The sequence below is a fragment of the Rhinoderma darwinii genome, chromosome 1 (assembly GCF_050947455.1).
Source record: "Rhinoderma darwinii isolate aRhiDar2 chromosome 1, aRhiDar2.hap1, whole genome shotgun sequence".
Taxonomy (NCBI): Eukaryota; Metazoa; Chordata; class Amphibia; order Anura; family Rhinodermatidae; genus Rhinoderma; species Rhinoderma darwinii.
In genome coordinates, this window is record NC_134687.1 from 213,021,251 (window position 1) to 213,047,778 (window position 26,528).

General features: G+C 39.2%; 1 long non-coding RNA gene across 2 annotated transcripts in view; it reads left to right on the forward strand.

The window, feature by feature from the left end:
• The first annotated feature begins 4,325 nt into the window (after positions 1 to 4,325).
• LOC142739895 (uncharacterized) overlaps positions 4,326 to 26,528 on the forward strand; it is a 37,808-nt gene continuing 15,605 nt past the window's right edge. Inside the window, exon 1 of one of the 2 annotated variants that reach the window (XR_012880618.1) lies at positions 4,326 to 4,389. This is a non-coding gene — a long non-coding RNA (uncharacterized LOC142739895). Of the gene's footprint in view, positions 4,390 to 4,731; positions 4,904 to 26,528 lie in introns of those variants that run through there. The other variant, XR_012880617.1, reaches the window with a different exon arrangement.

Below are 26,528 nucleotides of genomic sequence, written 5' to 3' on the forward strand. Positions count from 1 at the left end.
TAGTGGAGCACTATATACAGGGGTGGACTATATGTACAGGGGGGCTATATGCAGGGGTGGGCTATCTGTGAAACACTATATACAGGGGTGGACTATATGCGGAACACTATATACAGGGGTGGACTATATGTGGAGCACTATATACAGGGATGGGCTATATCTACAGGGGGACTACATACAGGGGTGGGCTAAATCTACATGGGGGCTATATACAGGGGTGGGCTATCTGTTGAGCACTATATACAGGGGTGGGCTATATCTACAGGGGGCTATATACAGGGTTGGGCTATACGTGGAACACTATATACAGGGCTGGGCTATATCTACAGGGGGCTATATACAGGGGTGGGGTATCTGTACAGCACTATAGGGGGAGTTATTTGTGGGACACTATATACAGGGGTGGGCTATATGGGGGCACTATCTACAGGGGGCTCTATGGCAGGCACTATCTACAGGGGGCACAGTGTGTGTGCGTGGGACACGGTGTATGGTGCTATTATAATTAGAGGTGCAGTGTATGGTGCTATTATATTTAGGGGCGTAGTGTGTGGTATAATGATAACTTTATATTTATTTATAGGAGCAGAAATGTTGGAAAAGTGAGAAGCTGAAGACATGTGAGCGGCAAACTGCAGAAATGGGCTGTGACCAGGAGAATTCATCATAGAGGTCTGGATCGGATGGAGAAAAATAACTATAATCTGAGACGTCACCGGTGAGTCACTTAATGTAAATGTTTATTCTGCCTCTAATCAGCACTGTAGTTACTGTATGATCTGCAGTGAGATGATGGGTGATAGGATTATGATATTCTTTATTTTTTGTGAAACAGCATCTCCCAGCATATCCTTACCATTGTTCGGGCTATGCTGGGAGCTGTAGTTTTACGCCGTACACACCTTTACGGCAGGGGTTGCACTAAATTGAGCTGTATTTGTGCTGGTGCTGTATTTATGTACTGAGCTTGGTTCTAGGGCTGTATATATGTACTGAGCTTGGTTCTGGTGTTGTGTATAGAACCATATTGCTTGTAAAATGTACAAATGTTTTTATGCTCGCGTTACATAAAAAGAAATGTGGAAAAGAAATGACACGTCGATTGGTAGAGAAAACAAACACGGCGAGGGGGAAGGAGATGTCGGGAAAGAGGTTGGGGGGGGCCCCAAACTGAATCTTTGCCCCGGGTGCTGGAGAACCTAGCTACGCCTCTGCTCAAAGCCACTTCAGAACTGAACTGGTCCTTGTAAAAATGGCCTTTTGAAATTTTCTTGAAAATATGAGAAATCGCTGCTAAAGTTCTAAGCCTTGTAACGTCCTAGAAAAATAAAAGAATGTTCAAAAAACGATGCAAACATAAAGTAGACATATGGGAAATGTAAACTAGTAACTATTTTTTGTGGTATTACTATCTGTTTTACAAGCAGATACATTTAAATTTAGAAAAATGCTAATTATTGCAAATTTTCTTCAAATCTTGGTGTTTTTTACAAATACATATTGAATTTATCGACCACACTTTTTCACTAACATAAAGTACAATATGTCACGAGAAAACAATCTCAGAATCACTTGGATAGGTAAAAGCATTACAAAGTTATTACCACATAAATGACACATGTCAGATTTGAAAAATCGTCTTCGTCCTGAAGGCCAAAACAGGCTGAGTCCTGAAGTGGTTAAAAGAAGGGGCTATTGTGGGCTAAAATGCACTGGAGCTGGACCACACAATGTAAGGGAACCTTTGAGTACCTAAACTGTAAGCATTGCAACGCTATTATTAAAGGTGATAATATTTATCACCGTAGAAAAGGATATGAGATTGGGGTGTAAGGCTTTTTCTCTGTGAAGCCAAAAATGTTATTTAGTTGTTAAAATGCCCATTTGGAAAAGCGTATGTGGGACAAACAAGCATGAGCATAAATCCAATATTAAAAAATAGAAAGTACTGATACAGAAATAAAATGGAAAAAAAGGAAAGAAAAGGAAAATTAAATTAAGTAGAGAGGAAAAAAATGCAACAGTAACTAGCCATTTTTTTAACCCCTTATTGACCAGGCCTTTTTGTGCGTTAATAACCAAGGATTATTTTTTGTTTTTTCACGGTCGCATTCTAAGGTTCATAACTTTTTTTTTATTCTGTCGACATAGCCGTATAAGGGCTTGTTTTTAGCGGGACGAGTTGTATTTTTCAATTTCATATTTTTGGATGCATATAATATATCGATTAACTTTTATTAACTTTATTTTAGGAGAGAATTGAAAATAAGCAGCTATTCCAGCATTGATTTTGACTGTATAAATTTACGCCATTTATTATGCAGCGTAAATAATAAGTTGTCTTTATTCTATGGGTCGGCGCGATTACAGGGATACCAATTAAATAAAGATTTTATGTATTTTCCTACATTTGCACAATAAAAATCCTTTTAAAACAAATTTACTTGTTTTTGCATCGCCGCATTGCAAGAGCCATAATATTTTTATTTTTCCGTCTACGTGGGCATATGTGGGCTTGATTTTTGCGGGGCATGGTGTAGTTCTCACTAGTAATATTTTGGGGTACATGGGACTTATTGATTAACTTTTATTTTAGTTTTTATAGGGGGAATGGGAAAAAAAAGGAATTTTGCCGTTGTTTTTTGCGTCTTTTTTGGATGCCGTTTACCCGGAGGTTTAATGTATTAACTTTATTGTTTGAGTCATTACGATTGCAGCAATACCATATATGTGTTATTTGTTTTGATACTTTTACTAAATAAAACCACATTTTTTGGGAAAAAAAGTGGTTTTATTTCATTTTTACTGTAATCTTTTTATTTATTTTTTCATAAACTTTATTTAACTATTTATTTTTTTTGCCCCACTAGGAGACGTCACATCTTTTGATCGCATATATAATGCTTTGGTATACTTAGTATATCAAAGCATTATTGCCTGTCAGTGTAAAACTCTGGCAGGGCCTAATAGGCAGTTGCTGAAGGCAGACCTGGGGGCCTTTGTTAGGTCCCCGGCTGCCATGGAAACCCAACGGCTCCCTGTGATTTCTTTGCGGGGGCGCCGATGGGGTGACAGAGGGAGCTCCCTCTGTCAAACACATTAGATGCCGCAGTCGCTATTGACAGTGGCATCTAATGGATTAAACTGCCGGAATTGGAGAGTGCTTCGATTCCAGCAGTTGGGGCAGTAGCCTGGCTGTGTATAACAGCCGTGCTCCTGCCGCTGCTTGAGTGGGTACGGTGACAGTACTCACGTGATCAGAGGATGGATCTATCCGTCCTTATGCGAGATCTAGCACCTGCATAGGTCAAATATATATCCGTCCTTTGTCGTAAAGGGGTTAATATAAATCATCATATATGTGACCTGAGGTGGCAAATGTTAGAACAACTGGAGAAACAACGTGGTGAGGATGAGAATAGGCGATTATTATTACAAAGAGAGCTGTTTTGTATTACTAGGTCGGAGACTTTGGAACCCAAGGGGTTAAACAAAACCTGCAGTTTTAAAGTGTTCCTGTGAGTAAAAATGTATGTTCAAATATTTTTTGGGGTTATAAGAAAACAGAATGATTTTTTTGACTATGTCGCTGTGAGTGTCATCATGCATATATTTTTTGTACATTTATATTATACATTTATACATTTGTAATGTTTTCAACTATTTAAGCCACTCAATTCGCAAAGGATTAAGGGAAAAAATACAAATAAAAGGGACTGAAATCCGTCTAATTGAAGTGACTTACATTTGTGAGTACGTCTTTTCTTTATTTCCTAGCCCGAGTGAGGTGTTGTTGTTATGAATACCCTGCTACAAACTTCATTGCTGGACTGTATAAAAAAGAAGCGCAGTGAGGCTCCTGGCTGCAGGCGCAAATGTAGAAGATATCCACAGCTACTTCCACAAGTCCCTTGTATTATTCCATGTAAGTCCATAGCAGACTATGGGTTCTGTATTAAGGATCAGTAAGACACAAATTTGTAATACGGATCTGTGCCCTTACTCTTAGTAGCTTCCCTCAATAGAACTGCACTAAAATTATGGAAATACATCCTTAAAGGGTTATTCCCATCTTCACTTTTAAAAATTATCTTCCCCAAAACGAATTGTCTATTAAAAATAAACATGTTATACCCCTTCATAATGTTTTCTTACCTCTCCTTTTCCACTTTTTCAAGGCATGGTCCTGCTCCTCGTTCCCTGGCTTTTCTGACTTAGTGGGCGGTACTAAGCCCCTTTTCTGTACAAATCCAGCAGGTGGCGCTGTGATATTATCACAGGTCTGCTTGTAGGTGTGTGCGCGCTCCCGACACTGCTGCTATGAATATTACTACATGCAGCATCAGGGGGTACAATTCTGTGCCACTGTGTTCTAACAGGAATGGTAAAGTAGGTTTCCTATTCCCCTCTCGTTACCATCTCCTGTTTCAGTGTAATAACGTCAGTAATAAACATTGCCGTCACCATTAACTTACTTTGCAAAGTTCACACTGTTATCTCTATATTTGCCTATCGAGATAACAGTGCTTCAGAGCTTTGTAACAGCCCTGAGGACTCTGCTACGTCTTAGCTGGGATGTGCAGACATTAGCTGAACTTCTGAATAGGATGGCTCTCTGGCTGCTGCGCATGTCTGAGAGCTGTCCTATTCACTTCTTTAGCGCAGCAGAGAGGTGGCCGGGTCAGGAGCTACTGCGCATGCTCTTCAAATGCTCGCTCCCGAGAACCCGGCCATACTCCTCAAACTGTTCAGTAGCATCTGCGCAAGCGAGGCCACCGCATCAGAATCTCGGCGGTGGTCGTATCCATAGGAAACAGATTATAATCTCACAAAGGGACCTGGGATACAACAGAAACAATATCTCAAGAACGGAACAAAAAAAATATAAGAAATATATTGGCAGGTATTCATAACTTCACACAAGGAACACCTTTAGATATGATCTTTGAGATGGGAATACCACTTTAAAGGGGTTGTGCGGTTTAGAAAACTAATTTTCATATCCCTTATTCGTGAGTTCTGAGTTAACAGAAGGGGGTCCTCATATCTTGGCCAAATTGAAAAGTGTTTACAAAGATCGTCTCTCCCTCTGGTGTACCTGTCCTGTCCTGCATTACATGGACAGCCCATTGATGTGAATGCGCACTGTGTAATGCTTCAATTCCAATGTGGTGGCGCTGTAGGGAAATTGAACACTTACTCCAAGGTTTCCCCACAGATTACAGTTGTTTTCTGGGATTACCAGCTATGGGACACTTTGTGATCTGCTTATTGTCAAGGGACCATTCTAACAAGTAGAGCTTGATAAAACCGGGAAACTCTATATTATCCGGTTCCTTAAAATTTTTGGCCTATTCTTAGGATAGGCCATACATTAGATCGGTGGAGGTCCGACTCTCGTACCCAGGCTGATCCGCTGTTTGAAGATGCTCTGACGACTGTGTCTTCTTCATTATTTACCAGACATAGCTCTGTACTTTCAGTAACAACTGTGGCTGGTATTAGATATTACAACTCACTACAGCTTCATCCCATTTCAGTAACTCAGACTGAGCTATAACATTTATAACAATATAACAATATTTTACATGGCATTTTTCATGCTATTTTAAATGTTTTTAACTTTTATGTAGTGTTTTTGTATTCAATAAACAGAGATTCTTTTGTATACTCATATGGCTATTCCTTGATAGTTACACCTTTTGCCTTATACATACCCATTTGTTTTGTTTTATTCACAGTAGTTTATAGGGTATGTGGCATAATATATGCAGTGCCTGCAAGTGATATACATGAGCTATAATACAATGCACAGCCGCTACTAAAAGTATGGAGCTGTGCAGTACAGAGCTGTGTAAACATCAGGGGGATGTGGGTCTAGCCGGAGCAGCACGACCCCTTCAAACAGCTGATTGTCCAGGGTGCTGAGAGTCAGGCCCCACCGATCTAATATTGATAGCCTATCATAAGTATAGGCCATACATTTAAAAAAAGGGATAACCCCTTTAATACTTGCTTCTTTGATTCAAAGAGTAACTTACACCTAGACACTTTGGTTGCATGGAATTAATATACTCCAGACATCTATTTGTCAGAATTGCCTATGGTCTGGTGCCTTCCTTTCTTTCTAATGAAGTTACCCACCTCTAATGCGAATCAGCCTATCACCCAAATTACTAAGTAGAGCGTGATTTTTAAAAGAACTATGTTCATACTACTGTATATTTATTGCTGAAGTGGGAAAGGTTTATTGACCATTAAATACTCTATGGGTATGTGCACACACAAAATCAAAAACGTCTAAAAATACGAAGCTCCTGATTTTCAGGCGTTTTTTTTTTAGCAACTCGTTTTTAACGGCCGTTTTTAGAGCTGTTTTTCTATAGAGTCAATGAAAAACGGCTCCAAAAACGGCGCAAGAAGTGACATGCATAAAACAACGGCCTGTCGGAACAGAACGCCGTTTTTCCCATTGAAATCAATGGCCAGATGTTTGGAGGCGTTCTGCTTCCGATTTTTCTGCCGTTTTTTTGGTTGTTTACGGCCTGAAAAACAGCCGAAAATAAGCAGTGTGAACATACCCTATAACTAGTTTGCCTCTAGTTGCACAATAGGATTCCTCTTTGTGTCCAGTTTTATATTTGATTTAGGGATCAGAATCATCTATATAGTCTGATAGTCTGTTGTATACATCTGTATTCTTATAAATTTCATTCAGAACTGATAACATCCCTAACTTGGAACACTTTTGATTTAAATAATGCTATGTAAGACATGCTTAAAAGGGCACCATTGATATCAAATATTTTTTATAAAGTAGCACTATGTTGGTTATTCCAAGTTATATATATCTCTGACCAGCAGTGAATAGGTTTTGAAAACGAGCCCTTTAACGTAAATTAGTGAAGAGTCCTAGCGCGTAGACCCCGACCAATAATAAATAACATATCAGGGGATGCGTTAAAGACTGCGTGCAACTTTGCTGCCGATTGCTTTGTAATGTTTTCATAGATCTGAAATGAAACACAAAGTATCTTTGCAAATAGACTTAATTAAAAAGTTACAACTTTGTGTTTACAGCTTCTATGTAGACCTATATTTCTCCATGGTAACAGACTACAAACAAAGGCTTTTCAGTCTGCTCCTGTAGTCATATTGCCATCCATCTGTTGCCATCCATCTTGCTAACCTACCAAATGTAAGTTACCAAGAAACAGGGGACAGATGGAAGGGAGTATGATTCTAGTATCATACAATACTGGTTTATAGGTTTATTTGTAGTCTATTACCAAGGAGGCATATAGTTCTGCTTAGGAACTGTAGACACAAACCAATAGGAGATTTGTAGCTAAGGATATTTACAAAGTTGCTTACTTTTTCATTCTAGATGCTAGCAAACAATAATAATGAAAAAAACAAAAACGGCTAAAAATGTGGTTTAATCTTTTAGGGTTTAAAAACCATTTAAATATCAAATATTATCTGTATTAGTTTGTTATCATAATTTATACACCCAACAAAAACTCTTTCCAGATACTGAGCCTTGTAATAAGTATCTTCTTTAGCCTATTTTTTTCTGACATTCTACAAAAACTATAGTTATCATGTCAGCAATCACTCTCTTCAAGAGGCAAAGATGATCACTTTAATATTGCTGCAGCTAGGCCTTGCTGAATGTTCTGGCAATGTTTATATAGTACAGTGATTTTGTGTACAGTTGTTCACAGTACAGTATAATATTTGTAATATTAATATATATTGTATAGGTGAGGCGCTGTTGTTTCCCTCAAAACAACAGACACACAACGAAACCCGAAAGACCCAATTATAAGTCAACAAGGCGCCAGTGGTATCGGTCATTCAAAAAGTTCTCGCACTGCATCGTTTAAAGGTGTAACTTGGGGCTCTTGGGCCCTAGTGCAAAATTTGTAACATAGTCCCCCAACTTTCACATTTCATGCATCATACAGATTTTATATTCGGTAGAAGGGGTGAACATAGCCGGAAGAGTTCCTCATGCAGGAACAGTATGCAGGCCCCTTAGAGTGCAGTCACACGCTACCGATTTTGTTGCAGAAAATTTTGCGACTGAAAATCAGTTCAATTCATCTGAATGGTGCATGGATTTCTGCAAGTACCATTGAGATCAATGGAACTGATTTTCAGTCGCAGATATTTTTGTAACAAAATCTGTGTGACTGCACCCTATGGGCACATTCAGACGTGGCGGAATTGCTGTTGAATTCCGCTGTGGACAGTCCGCAGTGGAATTCTGCAGCAGCCGTTTTTTACATTTGTTTCTATACATTTTTAGGAAACTTAGTTCAGACGTTGCGGAAAATAAGGGCATGGCCCCACGTGGCGTATTTCTTCCGCAACTGTCCGCATCAATGCCGCACAGAATCTGCGTTGCAGATTCTGTTGCGGATCTGCCAAAAATGTGCAGTAAATTTATGCGGACTAGCAGTTGCGTATTGAGGTGAAAGTACTTCCCTTCTCTCTATCAGTGCAGAATAGAGAGAAGGGACAGCACTTTCCCTAGTGAAAGTAAAAGAATTTCATACTTACCGGCCGTTGTCTTGGTGACGCGTCCCTCTTTCGGCATCCAGCCCGACCTCCCTGGATGACGCGGCAGTCCATGTGACCGCTGCAGCCTGTGATTGGCTGCAGCCGTCACTTAGACTGAAACATCATCCTGGGAAGCCGGACTGGAAAAAGAAGCAGGGAGTTCTCGGTAAGTATAAACTTCTATTTTTTTTACAGGTTGATGTATATTGTGATCGGTAGTCACTGTCCAGGGTGCAGAAACAGTTACTGCCGATCGCTTAACTCTTTCAGCACCCTGGACAGTGACTATTTACTGACGTCGCCTAGCAACGCTCCCATAATTACGGGTGCACACACGTAGTCACCCGTAATTATGGGTGCACACACGTAGTCACCCGTAATTACGGGAGCCCCATTAACTTCCTCAGTCTGGCTGTAGACCTAGAAATACATAGGTCCTGCCAGAATGAAGAAATGTCATGTTAAAAAACCAATACGCTCCGCAGCACACATAACTTGTACATAACATCTGCGGACTTCATTGCGGAATTTAGAATCTCCATTGAAGTCAATGGAGAACTTCCGCAATGAGTCCGCAACCAGTCCGCCACACGTCCACAACAACCATTGTATGCTGCGGACACCAAATTCGGCACCGCAGCCTATGCTCCGCAGCGGAATTTTCCGCATCGTCTAAACGAACACTACTAAAAAGCAGTGGAAGGCAATGGAGAAACGGGTCCGCTGCGGATCATCGCTGCGGAGTGTCCGCAGCGAAATTCCAGAGCAATTCCGCCACGTGGGGCCTTGCCCTAACTGTGTGGAATTTAAGCTGCGGTGCAGAATTTTCCCTCCGCAGCATGCTCATTATGTTGCAGAGAAGCAGCGGAATTTCACTGCGGATCTCAGCATTTGTATTGCAAAGGCTGAAATCTGCAGCAAGTCCGCTGTGATATCTGCAACGTCTGAATTACCTGTCAAATATGCAAATGTTGCTGCAAATTCGCAACGAATCTGCAGCAACATTTTCAGCTGAAAAATTCTGCCAAGTCTGAATGTGGCCTTACTCTTCAATTTCTCATCAAAGAACACCCTCATGTTCCTCCAACAATCCATCGATAACTGTGAGCCATTGTAATTTGCTCAGTCCCTTCCATGCATTCCAATAGACAGTATAAAGCTGTTTATAAGGTGCAGATGCAAAGGTTGCACCAATGGTCTATCCACACTGTGGGGTAGAAGGACCTTTTGGGCCCCCTCAGGCTCCAGGGCTCAGATGCTACTGCAACCTTTACACCCCCTACAGTAATGACCCCAGCCTCGTGGTTTCCATTATTAACGGAAACCACATTGCATATGTGAACAGAACTTAAATTGTGGGATCACAGATTATTTATTTAAAAAAAATAACAATAAAAAAAAAAAATCAACAAATATTGCAATATGTCTTATTTGGTCTTAAATTAATCATTAACATTTTGCATGTAATACACATCAATTGATTTAGTATTTGACATAAAAAAATAAAATTATATATATATATATATATATATATATATATATATATATATATATATAATATATATTTGTCAGTTATATTTGTCAGTTTTAACATTACATTCTTTTAAGGTTTTTAATATTTTAAATTAAAGTGTTCCGCCAATCTGCAGTGTGGAACACTTTTTATTCTTCATGCACAAAAGGCTCCAATTATAACCTAATTCCAATTAACTAAGGATTGATGACAATTTCATTACTCAAAAAATAAATTTATTAGCCAGTAGTAACGTGTTGTGACTATAGCTTCTCTGCTAATAAGACAAAGTTTAACTGCTTTTGGAACTTCAACTTGACTGCCATCCCCCTGCAGTTATAAGACTCATACAATGAAATAAATTACTACTTCAATGTCGAAAAATCTTGAGTTACAAGACTACATTTTATATGTATATTAATTTCATCTTTGGTCTATAAAATGCAAGTTATAATTCACATTTTATTCAAATTACCATCATTTTGACAGCAGCAAAAACTGCATATAAAAGACAGCTTAACTTAATTTGATAATGATTTTGCAATACAAATGAGAAAAGGATTAATAAAAGGTAACTCTTTAGGAGGATTTTCATTTTAATACCGAATTTGCATTAATTTTTCTTTTTTCCATTTTTTGGAGAAAATTTGTACAGTTACTGCATTGAAATGCAGATATTGTTATATATTTCTTTTCATACACCACTATTCATTAATTTCAATACACTGCCCAAATCATCGATGTTTTGGGAAATAAACAAAAGCTAGTGATGAATATGGATTTACTGTATTTAAGCAAATAAACATGTTTTGTACATAAAACATTGTTTACAAATGATTTGATCTCTGACCGCCTTCATTTTTTTTTCTTATCAAAGCATCCACCCTTACCAGCGATCACAGCAGTGCATGCACGGGGCATTCTATTGGTCAACCTGTCTAAAGCTTCAGCTCTGATTGCAGCCCACTTCTTTTGTAGGAACTCCCAAAGGTGATTTTGATTCGTAACTTGCACATCTGGAACACACTGTCCAGATGATCCCAAAGGAGTTCAATTTAATTGCAATTGAGACTCTGGGGTGGCCAAACATGTTCTTCAGCGCCTGTTGTCGTTCTTTGGACTGAACATACTTTTTGCAAAGACAGTAGGTCACTATCTTGCTGTAGGTTAGGGATGGCATGGCTCATAAGGATGTTGTGGTAGCACTAGGAGTCCATGGCTCCTTCGATTTTTAGTAAGTCACCAACCGCACCACTTCTGAAAAATGCCCAGACCATCATAGAACCTCCTCCATGCTTGACTATGGGCTGAATGCGCTAACCTGTCGCACGACAAACAAACTTTCGCCTCTTGGACCCGAACAACTCAAACTCCGATTCGGCTGTGAAAAGAGCCTTCTTCCACTGACTAGTGGTCCAGCTCCTGTGCTTTTTAGCCCATAATAGCCTCTTCTTTTTATTAATGGGCCTAAGCAATGGTTTTCCGGCTGCAACACATCTCTTTAAGCAACTGGCTACAAGGCAGTGTTTGACAGTTGCTATTGATACTCTTTTCTTCCATATTTCCATCAGAGCATCACAGATCTAATGAGCTGTTTTAAATCTGTCCTGTTTGGACCACACCCTAATAAATTTGTCCTCCGGACACTCGAGGTTTTCCAGTTTGTGGTCGATCACGTACACTCTTGTTTTCAGAGTATTTTTTGAGGGTACACTGCATGCAACCACAAAATCTTCAGGTAAGCAATTTCCCACAAATTCTGCCCTGCATTTCTCAAAGCCTCTATAGTAGATTCCTTTTTGATTGATAATTCAGACGTGGCACAATTTTTTCAAATGTTGCTGCAAATTTGCGGCAAGTACGCATCGAATCTGCAGCAACATTTGCATATTTGACAGGTATTCAGACGTTGCAGATATCACAGCGGACTTGCCACAGATTTCAACCTTTGTACTGCAAAGGCTGAAATCTCCAGTGAAAATCTGCTGCTTCTCCGCAACAGACTGTGCATGCTGTGGTGTGAAAATTCTTCACCGCAGCCTAAATTCCGCACTGTTATTTTCCGCAATGTCTGAACTAAGTTATCTAAAAAGGTATGGAAATCAATGTAAAAAAAAACGGCTGCTGCAGATTTCCACTACGGACTGCCCGCAGTGGAATTCAACAGCAATTCCCCCACGTTTGAACTTGCCCTAAATAGACTGATTTCTGTGCAGAACACATGTATCACGTACATTTTTTTTACAGAGAATTCAAAGAATCTGCGGGTGTATTGAAATGAATGAGAAGTAGTTAAAATCAGCAGCACATGTGGATAATTGTAATATGTCTTTATATATTGTTGATGTCACAACTTCCTTACCTTCTATCAGTTCGATGTCCACTGCACACTCTCTGATAATGTTCAGATACCTCTTAAGACCCCAAAATTTAATCTACTATAAAACAGGGGGAGATGGAATTGCAGCTGTAGCTTCTCACTCCGTGTTTCAGTGAAACAGTACGGTGCCTGATTGAGTTTTTGTTTGGTAATGATAGATATGATTGACAGAAAAATATACTTAAAGGGGTTTTATACTTTAGAAAACCTATTTTTACATACCCTATTAGGGAATTCAGAGTTAACAGAGGGGGTCTTTTGTTAAGGATCCCCATCTCTTAGCCAGAGTGGAGAGAGATTACCAAAAGTGTATCTTGCACTGAAGGACCTGTCCTGTCCTGCATTACATAGACAACCCATTGGCTTGAATGGGCACTGTGTAATGCTTCATTTCCCCTGTGGTGGCGCTGCAGGAAAATTGAGCACTTTCTGACAGGTTTCCCCACAGATTACAGTAGATCATGGGGAGCCTCAGCAGAGGGACAATTTCTGATGAGCTTATTGTCAAGTGAGTCCTCTTAGGGTATGTTCACATGGGCTATTTCCAGCCGTCTTTTGGGCCGTAAACGCCCCGAAAAACGGCTAAAAATGCGGGGGCTGAATGCATCCAGACATTTGCCTATTGATTTCAGTGGGAAAAATGGCATTCCGTCTCCACTTTGAGTCGTTTTTGGAGCCGTTTTTCATTGACTCAAGAGAAAAACAGCTCCAAAAACAGCCGTAAAAAACGCGGGCAAAAAACGCTAGTTGCTTAAAAAATGGCTGAAAATCAGGAGCTGTTTTCTCTTGAAAACAGCTCCGTATTTTCAGCCGTTTTTTATTAAGTGTGTGAACATAACCTAAGGGTATGTTCACATGGCTTATTATTAGCCATTTTTTGGGCCTTAAACGCCCCAAAAAACGGCTGAAAATACGGGGACTGAATGCCTCCAAACATCTGCGCATTGATTTCAATAGGAAAAAATGGTGCTTCGTTCCCACGGGGCGTTTTTGTATCTTTAAAATCGGCGCGTAAAAAAACGCCCAGTAAAAACGAAGTGCACGTCACTTCTTGAGCCGTTTTTGGAGTCATTTCAATAGAAAAACTGCTCCAAACACGACTGTAAAAAACGCATCAAAAACCGCTGTGATTGCTTATATATGGGGACGAGCCATCATTACTACGATCGTTCATCCCCATACATTTCCATCTTGTCGGCAGCGCATCTCTACACTGGGAGAAGTACTGCCAAAAATGATAATATTTAACGCTGCATAAACGTGCTGATCATGGCCATTTTTACACAGGGCAATGATCGGGGACGAGCATTAATATGAACTCTCATTTGCCCAATTATTGGCCTGTGTAAAAGGGCTTTTAGATAGCATTAGTAAATCTGCCCCATTGTATTTTCCTTTTCAAATAAATTAGATTTATTATATCTTCCATAGAATAATAAATAGCATGTATTATTAGAAATTAATATTTGTTAAATGAAAATAAAATGTTGTTTAGTAGAGATGGTGACTTTTAACTATAATAGTATAATTATAGACCAAGATAAGTTTATAAACCATTAGATGGATTGTCTCCAGTACTTGAGCACAAAACATTTGTTCCAAGAATTAACAGATGGTCCCCAAATTATTAGGGATTTTAATTTAACAGAGCATCTTCCAGGAACAAACACACAATTTATGCAGCTTGCCTCTCCCATTTGTTATTACACAGCAGCCAGGACCATTCATAAACATCCGATACTGTACATTGCAACAAAAATGTAGAAAACTCTCACAATCACATCCTCAAAAAACATATAAAAAAATATATCAGTGGCACCCCTGAGACTTAAGCAATGTTCCATTTAATTATATATATATATATATATATATATATATATATATATATATATATATATATATATATATATATATATATATATATATATACAGTGGAGGAAATAAGTATTTAATCCCTTGCTGATTTTGTAAGTTTGCCCACTGTCAAAGTCATGAACAGTCTAGAATTTTTAGGCTAGGTTAATTTTACCAGTGAGAGATAGATTATATATATAAATAAAAAAAAGAAAATCACATAGTCAAAATTATATATATTTATTTGCATTGTGCACAGAGAAATAAGTATTTGATCCCCTACCAACCATTAAGAGTTCAGCGTCCTCCAGACCAGTTACACGCTCCAAATCAACTTGGTGCCTGCATTAAAGACAGCTGTCTTACATGGTCACCTGTATAAAAGACTCCTGTCCACAGACTCAATTAATCAGTCTGACTCTAACCTCTACAACATGGGCAAGACCAAAGAGCTATCTAAGGATGTCAGGGACAAGATCATAGACCTGCACAAGGCTGGAATGGGCTACAAAACCATAAGTAAGATGCTGGGTGAGAAGGAGACAACTGTTGGTGCAATAGTAAGAAAATGGAAGACATACAAAATGACTGTCAATCGACATCGATCTGGGGCTCCATGCAAAATCTCACCTCTTGGGGTATCCTTGATCCTGAGGAAGGTGAGAGCTCAGCCGAAAACTACACGGGGGGAACTTGTTAATGATCTCAAGGCAGCTGGGACCACAGTCACCAAGAAAACCATTGGTAACACATTACGCCGTAATGGATTAAAATCCTGCAGTGCCCGCAAGGTCCCCATGCTCAAGAAGGCACATGTACAGGCCCGTCTGAAGTTTGCAAATGAACATCTGGATGATTCTGAGAGTGATTGGGAGAAGGTGCTGTGGTCAGATGAGACTAAAATTGAGCTCTTTGGCATTAACTCAGCTCGCCGTTTTTGGAGGAAGAGAAATGCTGCCTATGACCCAAAGAACACTGTCCCCACTGTCAAGCATGGAGGTGGAAACATTATGTTTTGGGGGTGTTTCTCTGCTAAGGGCACAGGACTACTTCACCGCATCAATGGGAGAATGGATGGAGCCATGTACCGTCAAATCCTGAGTGACAACCTCCTTCCCTCCACCAGGACATTAAAAATGGCTCGTGGCTGGGTCTTCCAGCACGGCAATGACCCGAAACATACAGCCAAGGCAACAAAGGAGTGGCTCAAAAAGAAGCACATTAAGGTCATGGAGTGGCCTAGCCAGTCTCCAGACCTTAATCCCATCGAAAACTTATGGAGGGAGCTGAAGATCCGAGTTGCCAAGCGACAGCCTCGAAATATTAATGATTTACAGATGATCTGCAAAGAGGAGTGGGCCAAAATTCCATCTAACTTGTGTGCAAACCTCATCATCAGCTACTAAAAACGTCTGACTGCTGTGCTTGCCAACAAGGGTTTTGCCACCAAGTATTAAGTCTTGTTTGCCAAAGGGATCAAATACTTATTTCTCTGTGCACAATGCAAATAAATATATATAATTTTGACAATGGGATTTTCTTTTTTTTAAAAAATATAATCTATCTCTCACTGGTAAAATTAACCTAGCCTAAAAATTCTAGACTGTTCATGACTTTGACAGTGGGCAAACTTACAAAATCAGCAAGGGATCAAATACTTATTTCCTTCACTGTATATACACAAGGAGAAAGCAGCAGCACTCACAGGGAAATCAATGAACGGGTGCCCAGCAAAAACGTCCCGATACTCGGACGAAAATGTCAGATATAACAAAAGAAGATTTGCGGCACTCCAATGAAGAAAATGGTGGTTTATTCAATTCCAATACAAAAGCGATGTTTCAATCCTACAATGCTTGATAAAGATCCTATTGTAGGATTGAAACGTCGCTTTTGTATTGGAATTGAATAAACCACCATTTTCTTCATTGGAGTGCCGCAAATCTTCTTTTGTTATATATATATATATATATATATATATATATATATATACACACTACCGTTCAAAAGTTTGGGGTCACCCAGACAATTTTGTGTTTTCCATGAAAACTCACACTTATATTTATCAAAAGAGTTGCAAAATGACTAGAAAATATAGTCAAGACATTGATAAGGTTAGAAATAATGATTTTTATTTGAAATAATAATTTTCTCCTTCAAACTTTGCTTTCGTCAAAGAATGCTCCATTTGCAGCAATTACAGCATTGCAGACCTTTGGCATTCTAGCTGTTAATTTGCTGAGGTAATCGTGAGAAATTTCACCCCATGCTTCCAGAAGCCCCTCCCACAAGTTGGATTGGCTTGATGGGCACTTCTTGCGTACCATACAGTCAAGCTGCTCCCACAACAGCTCTATGGGGTTGAGATCTGGTGACTGCGCTGGCCACTCCATTACAGATAGAATATCAGCTGCCTACTTCTTCCCTAAATAGTTCTTGCATAATTTGGAGGTGTGCTTTGGGTCATTGTCCTGTTGTAGGATGAAATTGGCTCCAATCAAGCGCTGTCCACAGGGTATGGCATGGCAATGCAAAATGGAGTGATAGCCTTCCTTATTCAAAATCCCTTTTACCTTGTACAAATCTCCCACTTTACCAGCACCAAAGCAACCCCAGACCATCACATTACCTCCACAATGCTTGACAGATGGCGTCAGGAACTCTTCCAGCATCCTTTCAGTTGTTCTGCGTCTCACAAATGTTCTTCTGTGTGATCCGAACACCTCAAACTTTGATTTGTCTGTCCATAACACTTTTTACCAATCTTCCTCTGTCCAATGTCTGTGTGCTTTTGCCCATATTAATCTTTTCCTTTTATTAGCCAGTCTCAGATATGGCTTTTTTTTTTGCCTCTCTGCCCTGAAGGCCAGCATCCCTGAGTCGCCTCTTCACTGTAGATGTTGACATTGGCGTTTTGCGGGTACTATTTAATGAAGCTGCCAGTTGAGGACCTGTGAGGCGTCTATTTCTCCAGCTAGAGACTCTAATGTACTTGTCTTGTTGCTCAGTTGTGCAGCGGGGCCTCCCACTTCTCTTTCTACTCTGGTTAGAGCCTGTTTGTTCTGTCCTCTGAAGGGAGTAGTACACACCGTTGTAGGAAATCTTCAGTTTCTTGGCAATTTCGCGCATGGAATAGCCTTCATTTCTAAGAACAAGTATAGACTGTCGAGTTTCACATGAAAGCTTTATCGAACCCACAAATGTAATGCTCCAGATTCTCAACTAGCTCAAAGGAAGGTCAGTTTTATAGCTCCTCTAAACAGCAAAACTGTTTACATCGGTGCTAACATAATTGCACAAGGGTTTTCAAGTGTTTTCTAATCATCCATTAGCCTTCTAACACAGTTAGCAAACACAATGTACCATTAGAACACTGGAGTGATGGTTGCTGGAAATGGGCCTCTATACACCTATGTAGATATTGCATAAAAAACCAGACTTTTGCAGCTAGAATAGTCATTTAGCACATTAACAATGTATAGAGTGTATTTTTGATTCATTTAATGTTATCTTCATTGAAAAAAACTGTGCTTTTCTTTCAAAAATAAGGAAATTTCTAAGTGACCCTAAACTTTTGAACGGTAGTGTATATATATAAAGAGTCCACCGCCCAGCAGCACCAGCTTGAATAACAGGTGGGTGCACGCCTTAGAAACCCGATCCTTGGTTCCAAAGTTTCCAGTATTTCCAAAAATAGACAGCACTCCGATTCAAAAGTGAAAAATAGTTTTTTTATTTACCTTGCAAGGGTAAATAAAAGACCCATTTTTCACTTTTGAATCGGAGTGCTGTCTATTTTTGTGTATATATATATATATATATATATATATATATATATCCAAATAAGCAAAATACCTCCACGCTAAGCTATTGGTTTAACAGGATTTACATTAGCACATCTTCTGTGCTAATGATATTTTGGGCTTATATTATCTTGTAATATTCAAATATGTTAATAAAAAGGGCAAAGTGGTGAAACAACTTTTTTATTTTCATTATTATGGGAGTCTTATCAAATATTAGATGAAGCAGCTATATCTACATTGTACTTTTGTGATAGCATAGTCATGAAGTGAACTTCTGAAACAAACTTAAAGCGTACCTAACCTTTCAGATGACTTTTCAGAATAAGCTGTCACACTGCACACATAGAGAGGAGTTCTGCTATCCTATCTCTATCATATATATATATATATATATATATATATATATATATATATACATATATATATATATATATATAAATAATGATAATGGTGTGTGGTAATCCAGCAAGAATCATAGTGTTTCTGTAAGGAGGAGGTGACTCGCAGAGAATAAGGGAGAAAACTCAATCATAGAGTGTGACTTAGGACTATATTTGTGTGAAATTGGGCACTCCTTTTTTTCTTTCTATTTTATATATCACATACATTATATATAGAAGCTGCAGCAGCATAGAGAAAATTATACACCAGTAATGAGCAGTATAGATAAGAATCCAGCACTGGGTGAGATAGAACTCTTACCAGCCGCCTGTGTCTCCTCCTTATCCTTCCTACTCCCCCTCCCCTCTCCATAGACATCCATGTGCAGCATGTCTGTGTCTCTCACTCTGCTCCCTCCTCTTGCTCCCCCTTACCTCTCCATAATCTTCTATAGGCAGTATGTCTATGTCTTTCTCTCTGCTCCTGCTCCCTTCTCCCCCTCTCCCTAGACTTCTATGGGCAGCATGTATTTGTCTCCTCTCTCTCTCTCTGCTCCTGCTCTATTCTCCTTTTCCACCTCCCCTCTCCAAAGACTTCTATGGAAAGAATGTCTGTCTCTCTGCTCCTGCTTCCTGTTCCTGCTATCCCCTCCCCTCTTCGTAGACTTCTATAGGTAAGCTATGAAGAGACACCCCTACTTCCTGCAGACCATCATTTCATCACCTCTGCTCTGTAATTAGAGACAGATATTGCATGACAACAAGGGGCGGACAGCAGATTACAGAAAGGGAGACACCTAGTGGCAGTAACTTCACATAGAATTTGCATGAATAAAACAGCTACATTTTAACAGTAAATAAATTACAAAGCTGATCTATATCAGGTATATTATTATATTAGCATAAGTCATTTCAAAAGTTAGTGTCCATTTAAGGCTTAACTCCAGCCAGCATATGTCAATGTAGTAACTGCAGTTTAAGGCCCCATGCACACGACCATGCCTGTAATCACAGTCCGTGATTACGGGCACAGCCAGCCGCGAATAGCCGGCCGCATTTGCGGGCCATGCTCCCATTATAAAGTATGGGAGTACGGTTCAAAAATTGAAAAAATAGGACATGTCCTATTTTTTTTATGGAAGGTTTCTATGGCACAGACACCTTCCCGTAAATATACTGGAACGTGTCCGTGGGCAATAGAAGTGAATGGGTCCGTAATTATAGACAAAATCTACGGTCGTGTGCATGGTGCCTAAACCTATATGCAATCCCCCTGCTTTCTTCACCATCTCACATCCACAGGATCCAGGAAGCTGAGAGGATCCCAACACTGGAGAGAAAGTGATCACCACTAATAATGCTGCGTTCACATCTGTGTTGTTACCAGTATTTTGTTTCTTTTTAGTCTTTCACGATGGCGACTCAACAGGTTAAAAAAATAAAAAAAAAATACTCCTTAGCTAGAGCAAAACTACTGCTTTTTTTTAGTCAGAGAAAGTAATTCATAGCTGTCCAGATTATCACGCCAAATTGCTCTTTTCATGTTAGATTGCTGGACCCCTGTGATCTGGTAAGGAATTGTATTCTAGGATAAAGAATAGAACCCAATGAGTCTAAAGGAATAGAGATTTGACCAGAACATTATGGAAAATGTTTCCTCAGTAATTGATCATGATAGAAAGTGTCAATAGATTTAATAGAAAAACACAAATACAGAATTATTTGTATTAACAGTGTAGGATATTTATCCAGGAAACTGTACGATTGCCATTAAGGGGTCAGGCAAATATTATGACAAACGTCACAAAAAAGTATTCTTTGTAAAGGCTTATTAGATAAATGGCACAATATTTTTTATATGTCCGGGCGTGTTTATTAGTAGGGCACTCCCAGCACCTTTTGCTGCCTTCTTCACGGTTGAGTGATGTCAGATACTGTATACTGGCTCATACAGTACAACAGTGACCTCATGAACAAGCCGGCATATTCTTTATAAAGGGTTATTAGACAAACTTCACAATATTTTTTGTGCTGATGTCATAGTAACCTTTGTGCTGATGTCATAGTAACCCTTTGGACCTCGACTTATAATGTGCTGCCCTTAAATTTGCTATTAGTAGGAGCAATTTACAGCTAAATTAGGGGAGCTCCAGTGAAATCAAATCCCCCATGAATTCATAGGTAATCTATGGATCACTGCAAACAGCAGTCTATGGTTTATTAATAGAACGTTGACTTCTCCGCCGCATCTCTTCTGTAGTTTTACCTACTCTGAGCACATTAGGGACGTTTTTTTTTTTATTGTGTGGGAAGGTAAATTAATTTTTAGTGTACATATTAATTACATATCAAATGTAATTATTGTAAAATGTAGAGAAATCTTATTCTAAATACATTTCATTGATTATTCCAAAAGCGTTTGGGGATTGTGAAGAATGTACACACACTCTTACAGTGAATCCTTCTGTCTTTTACTCATGTTGCATTAACAATGAACTATATATGAAATACATATTGTTTGTTTCTATAAGACATGCATGCAGAATATTCATATTCTGCTTTCTCTTTCTACACCACAACATATTTTACTGAGGACCAGCAGAGGGCACTCTTTCATATGCAGACAAGCCAAATGGAATGATCACATCAGTTCTACCTTACATTTTAAACACAGCATATCTGTCAAACAACTAAAGTTAGATTATAACATAGAGGAAATAAAATACATGTAAAATAAGGGAAGAAAAGAAGACACATCAGAGGCTACATGTGTCAAAGATATTTATTTATAGATGTTAACGAAACAAGTAAATTTGAAAGTGGAATAATAATAATAGTAGTAATAATAATAATAATAATAATAATAATTTTATTAATGATAATGGTAGATTGTTATTTTAATTCAAAATAATAATTACATTTTAAGTTTGTATAGAATGGCTATATTGATACATAAAATGACACGCTGTTTTCATACATTAAATCTGGCCACATATATTAGATAAATAGCTTCAGAAACGTTTCCCTTTATTATGAGCCATCATTTTTTCATTTGTGCAAACAGCCGATTTATGACAATGTGTCAAAGAATTGATCTGTCATACTGGACTTATTAGGGTAGTAGTCCGCCATAATGTGCTGTTTATGGTGCAATTGGTCAATAAACAGCCAAGAAAACACTATAAGTAATACAATTTAATTTGGCATATTTGCATGGTATTAGCCAAACGTACAGTTGGGTGGCCAATTGTCCACATGTCGGCTGCTTGAATTCTCATATCTATAACCTTTGAACATTGCACATAGAGTTCAGACTGGTAGCATTGGTATGTGTTTTTAATAATGCATTGAATCTGAACAGGAAGCCTGCAAACATACTTATTTTTGGTAAGGTGTTGGCAGGTAGAGGACTTTAGCTACATTTTACTGCAACATCCCATCCAGAGTTGGACATACACAGCAGAGAGCCCCTGTGCAAGAACAGTATATGGGCCCCTAGAGCACCCCCTTACGACTCTAACAACCCACCAGTAATTCTAAGCCATAAAATTCAATAGCTCAGTGCCTTTCATGCAATCTAATAGACAGTAGAAAGATAATATAAGGGCACGGCCAGACGTGGCAGAGTTTTTCAGCTCCAAATGTTGGTGCAGATTTGGGGCAATTACACAACGAATCTGCAGCAACATTTTCATACTTGACAGGTAATTCAGACGTTGCAGAAAAGACACAGGACTTGCCACAGATTTCAGTTTTTGCATTGCAAAGGCTGAAATCCGCTGTGAAATTCCGCTTCTCCGCAACAGACAGTGCATGCTGCGGAGGGAAAATTCCACACCGCAGCCTATGGTCCACAGCAGAGTTTTCCGCAACGTCTGAACTAACTTGCCTAAAAATGTATTGAAACAAGTGTAAAAAACGGCCGCAGGAGAATTCCACTGCGGAATGTCCACAGCAGAATTCCACAGCAAATCCGCCACGTCTGGCCGTGCCCTTAAAGTTGAAGGTCCCACCCTTTCTTACTATGCAGTTGCACATGGTATGTCCACAACTGCATGTAATATATCTATTCATGTAATTACCTCCTAATGGGACACCCTTATACAATATCTCTACATACATATGCAGTTTAAATATAGATATCTGACTGATGCTACACACCCCACACATAGGGACAGATTTACTATTCAAAATGTGCCAGAATTCTGGCGTACATGCTGTGCGCCACATTCATTAACTGTTTTAGACACCCATTTTACTGCGTTCAATAATTGTGCATGGCTTAGCGGGAAATTAGCAGGGTATCGCAGAAAAGGGTATAGCTTAAAATTCAACACCGTCTGCAAAAATTGTGCTGAAAATTTGGCACAAAAAACTGGTGTAAACCACGACAACCAAGACGTGTTCTAAGGAGGAGAAAATTGTCTAACATGTCTAGCTAGATGCATCAAACTTTTCATACAGCATGCACCACTTTGGGAAATTTGGCGCATCTTTTCAGCCCTGTCTAAGTTTACACTATCTGGCTCTGGACACACTTGTATTTTCCTTCTGTAGAGGAAAATAGGAATGTAAAGCATGCAACACACAAGTACGTGCAGTTTAGCGTTAGTTTGGATTCACGGATTGATAATAAAATCCTAAACAAGAACCCAGCCATAGGGATTATTAAATGTATTTGCTTAGTTCATGTTTTTTTCTGATTCAAGTATTGATTTTCAATCCACTCATTTTGACTTTTAATATTAATACTTCGAAATCTGCAAATTTATTTGCTTTATTATATTATTTGTACCGATGAATTTGGGAAGTGGGTTCATCACTGGATCAATTTATTCATCTCTGTTTTTGCCTGACTATTCACGATATATAAATTTTCAGGGCAACGCCAAAGGTGAAAGGTGGAAAACTACAGACAGTTTAACATTTTAGACAAGTAAGGTTAAGGGTATGTTCACAACCAACAGTTTAGCAGGAAATTAATTGCATATTTTCATTATGGAACCAATACCAAAAATTTGCAACTAAAGTAAAGTAAAATGCATGTAAATGAGGTTTCAGAAAACCCTATACACACGAAAATATTGGCACGGATTTGAGGGCATGCGGCAGATTTTCAATTGCAATTGTAAAATCTAAAAGAGCAATCTATGGCAAAAACACCAAATAACACAAATTTGGATTTTGCTGCAGATTTCAGGCAACTCAGCAGCAGATTAAATTCTTCTACGTGTGAACAAAGTCATAGGGCATGACCAGACGTGGCAGAATTGCTCTGGAATCCTGCACTGATAGCGAGAAGGGAATCCCTCTTCCCCTCAATACGCAACGGCTAGTCCGCATCAATTTAATGCCCATTTTAGGCAGAGCCGCAACAGAATCTGCAACGCAGATTCTGTGCGGCATTGATGCGGACCGTGTATGCAGAACTCCGCCACATCTGGGCATACCCATATTGTTTCATTCAAAATAGTGAAAGGACTTGGTGTTTCTATTCCTAAAGATTAGGTATGACTTTTTTTTACTGAATTGTGTATGGCTTAGAAGACACAGTTAAAATTACAGCATTTGTCCAATTCTTTACATATGTAAAGCCCTACATTAAATCCTAGTTCACACAGTTTTTTGCAGACGAAAAAATCTGCCTCAAAATTCCTTCAGGAATACTGAGGCAGATTTTGACCTGTCGGCCGAACACTTGCTTTTTTGCCACGTTTTCGACCGCGGCCATTAAGCGCCCCGGGCAAAACAAATGCAGCAAAAGCCGCTTTGTCTGCTTCCCATTGATGTCGCTCGCAGGAAAAAAACGCCTCCGCATCCCATTGAAATCAGATTGTAGAAAGGGCACAAAGGGCTCATGCACCCGGGGCCTCTACAACCTTGGGGTCCTGTAGTCCTTCACCACTCTACCTCCCTTCCCAGGCCTCTTTCTTTCCTGTAGTAACATTTAAAGGGCCCAAAAAGGTTGTTTGACTACCCCTTTTGTCTCTATTTATTCGGGGGAACCTCCCCTCTGGAAAACGCAGATCCCCTGATGGCGGTTTAGAGATCATATCCAACCAAAAAGAGGTGAAAATGTGGTCATGAATGTGTGTGGTTCTCTCTTTTGATCTAAGGGAGTTACTGGCTCCACAACTTCCATAACTGCCATAGACCTCAGTGAAGAAGGCCACACGCCTGCGCAGCCACCTCTCCTTTATGTGGCGGCTATAGGGGTCCGGTGGGGTCATCGTTACAGTTATGGAATTGGGTTCCCCACCACATTGTTTTGTTCAGGGACCTCCACCAACCTTAATCCAGCTCTAATCACATTACTACAAATAGGTACTTTGTATGTAGAATATTAAACATTTATTAAATATGTCTTTTTTCAAACAAGTTGAAAATTAGACTTTTTTTTTTTTTTTTTTTAAAGACAGCAGTTTGTGCCATTAATAAAAAACAATCTATGTTATAATCTCTGAGGGTTATGTATCTACTGGGAAATTATTCAGTGTTGCTAATCACTGGTATTATTATAATGCAATGACAAGCATGAAGGGATAACAGTATCAAGCTGTCAATTATAGAGGGGACAGCACTTAACATTTTTAATAGTTGTGCTGTCCTCAGCCAATACTAAACATTAAGAACCTCATTTATCAATGTCCAGATAGAAAAGAAACCTACAAAGGTGACCATGCATTGTCAAGTTATTATGAGGAAGCTTAATATTTTACATGCATTATAGTTTTCATGCAAAGCAGAAATTATACAGCAAATTTTATTAGCTAGTCTCTGCTTTAAATATGAATTGTCCTGAAAGTAAGGAAAACATTAGAGAAACAAGAGGAAACAAAAAAGAGTGATATATCACTGAAACACCATTCTTGTAGAAGGCTCACACAGTTAATCGTGCATGGGACAAACATATCGGTGTTGTAAAAAGGACTAAGAAAAAAAGTAAATGCTTAATGCTTCTCTAAAACAAAAAACTCAAAAACACAGGTTAACCCTTACCATTCCTGTGTGCGGGCACTGCAGTAGTTGTTCATATCCCCTTTACTATGATTGTCATTGTGATTATTTGCTTGGTATAGTGTTTAGTAGTAGAGATGAGCGAATTGATTAGACATAAATCAAATTGGTCTGAATTTCCCAAAAGTTTTGGATTCAGCAACATTTGAAACTGTCAAATGGCGAGTGCCATTAAGCTGGCTTGGCGTTAAAGTGGTTGCCAACTTTATGCTTATTTTTCAGTAATGTATGGGAAACAGCATTACAATATGTGCCACTTACAAATACATAGTTATTAAAAGTTCAGCAACGATGAAATGCCGACCCCTTGTTAGTACAGCATGCTCCACAAACTATATGGTGCTCCCATTACGACCATGATGGAAGTACATGTGACTAGACATGTCCATCAGCGGCCTCCATTGAATAACACTGAGCACGGCACTGTGTATGCACTAGTTTCCCATTCCAGTGACAGTGTCATTCAATGAGGGCAATGTTCAGAATAGGAACGCCGTACAGTCCGTGGAGCATGCTATACTAACAAGGAGGAGATGCTTAACAGAGGAAAGCATCGTCACTGATCTTCTCATAACTATGTATTAGTAAGTGGCACATAATGTTCTTTCCAACACATTACTAAAATTAAACATAAAGGAGCCAACACCTTCAGTCCTAGAAGACACCAGAGCGTCAGACAAGAGTTTTGAAGGCAATCGGGGCACTTGCGATTCGCTGCAAATTTATTTGGACCCAAAATAAATTTTTAGGAAATTCGCTCTTGTCTATATAATAGCTCATTTGAACCTACTGAGACACTGTATATTCACAAGTATTTTTACTTTCTATATCATGTCCTGAGAGAAGATGCAAGCGCACAAGTACATAACCGAGGGATTTGCACAGCAATATCACGACCTCTTCAGGGCATCCCCAAGGAGACACCACAGCATCAGATAGATAGATTGACTACACATTGGTGTCTTCTCGAGTCTACTGCACAGGTGCAACAAAATTGTAATTACACCTTT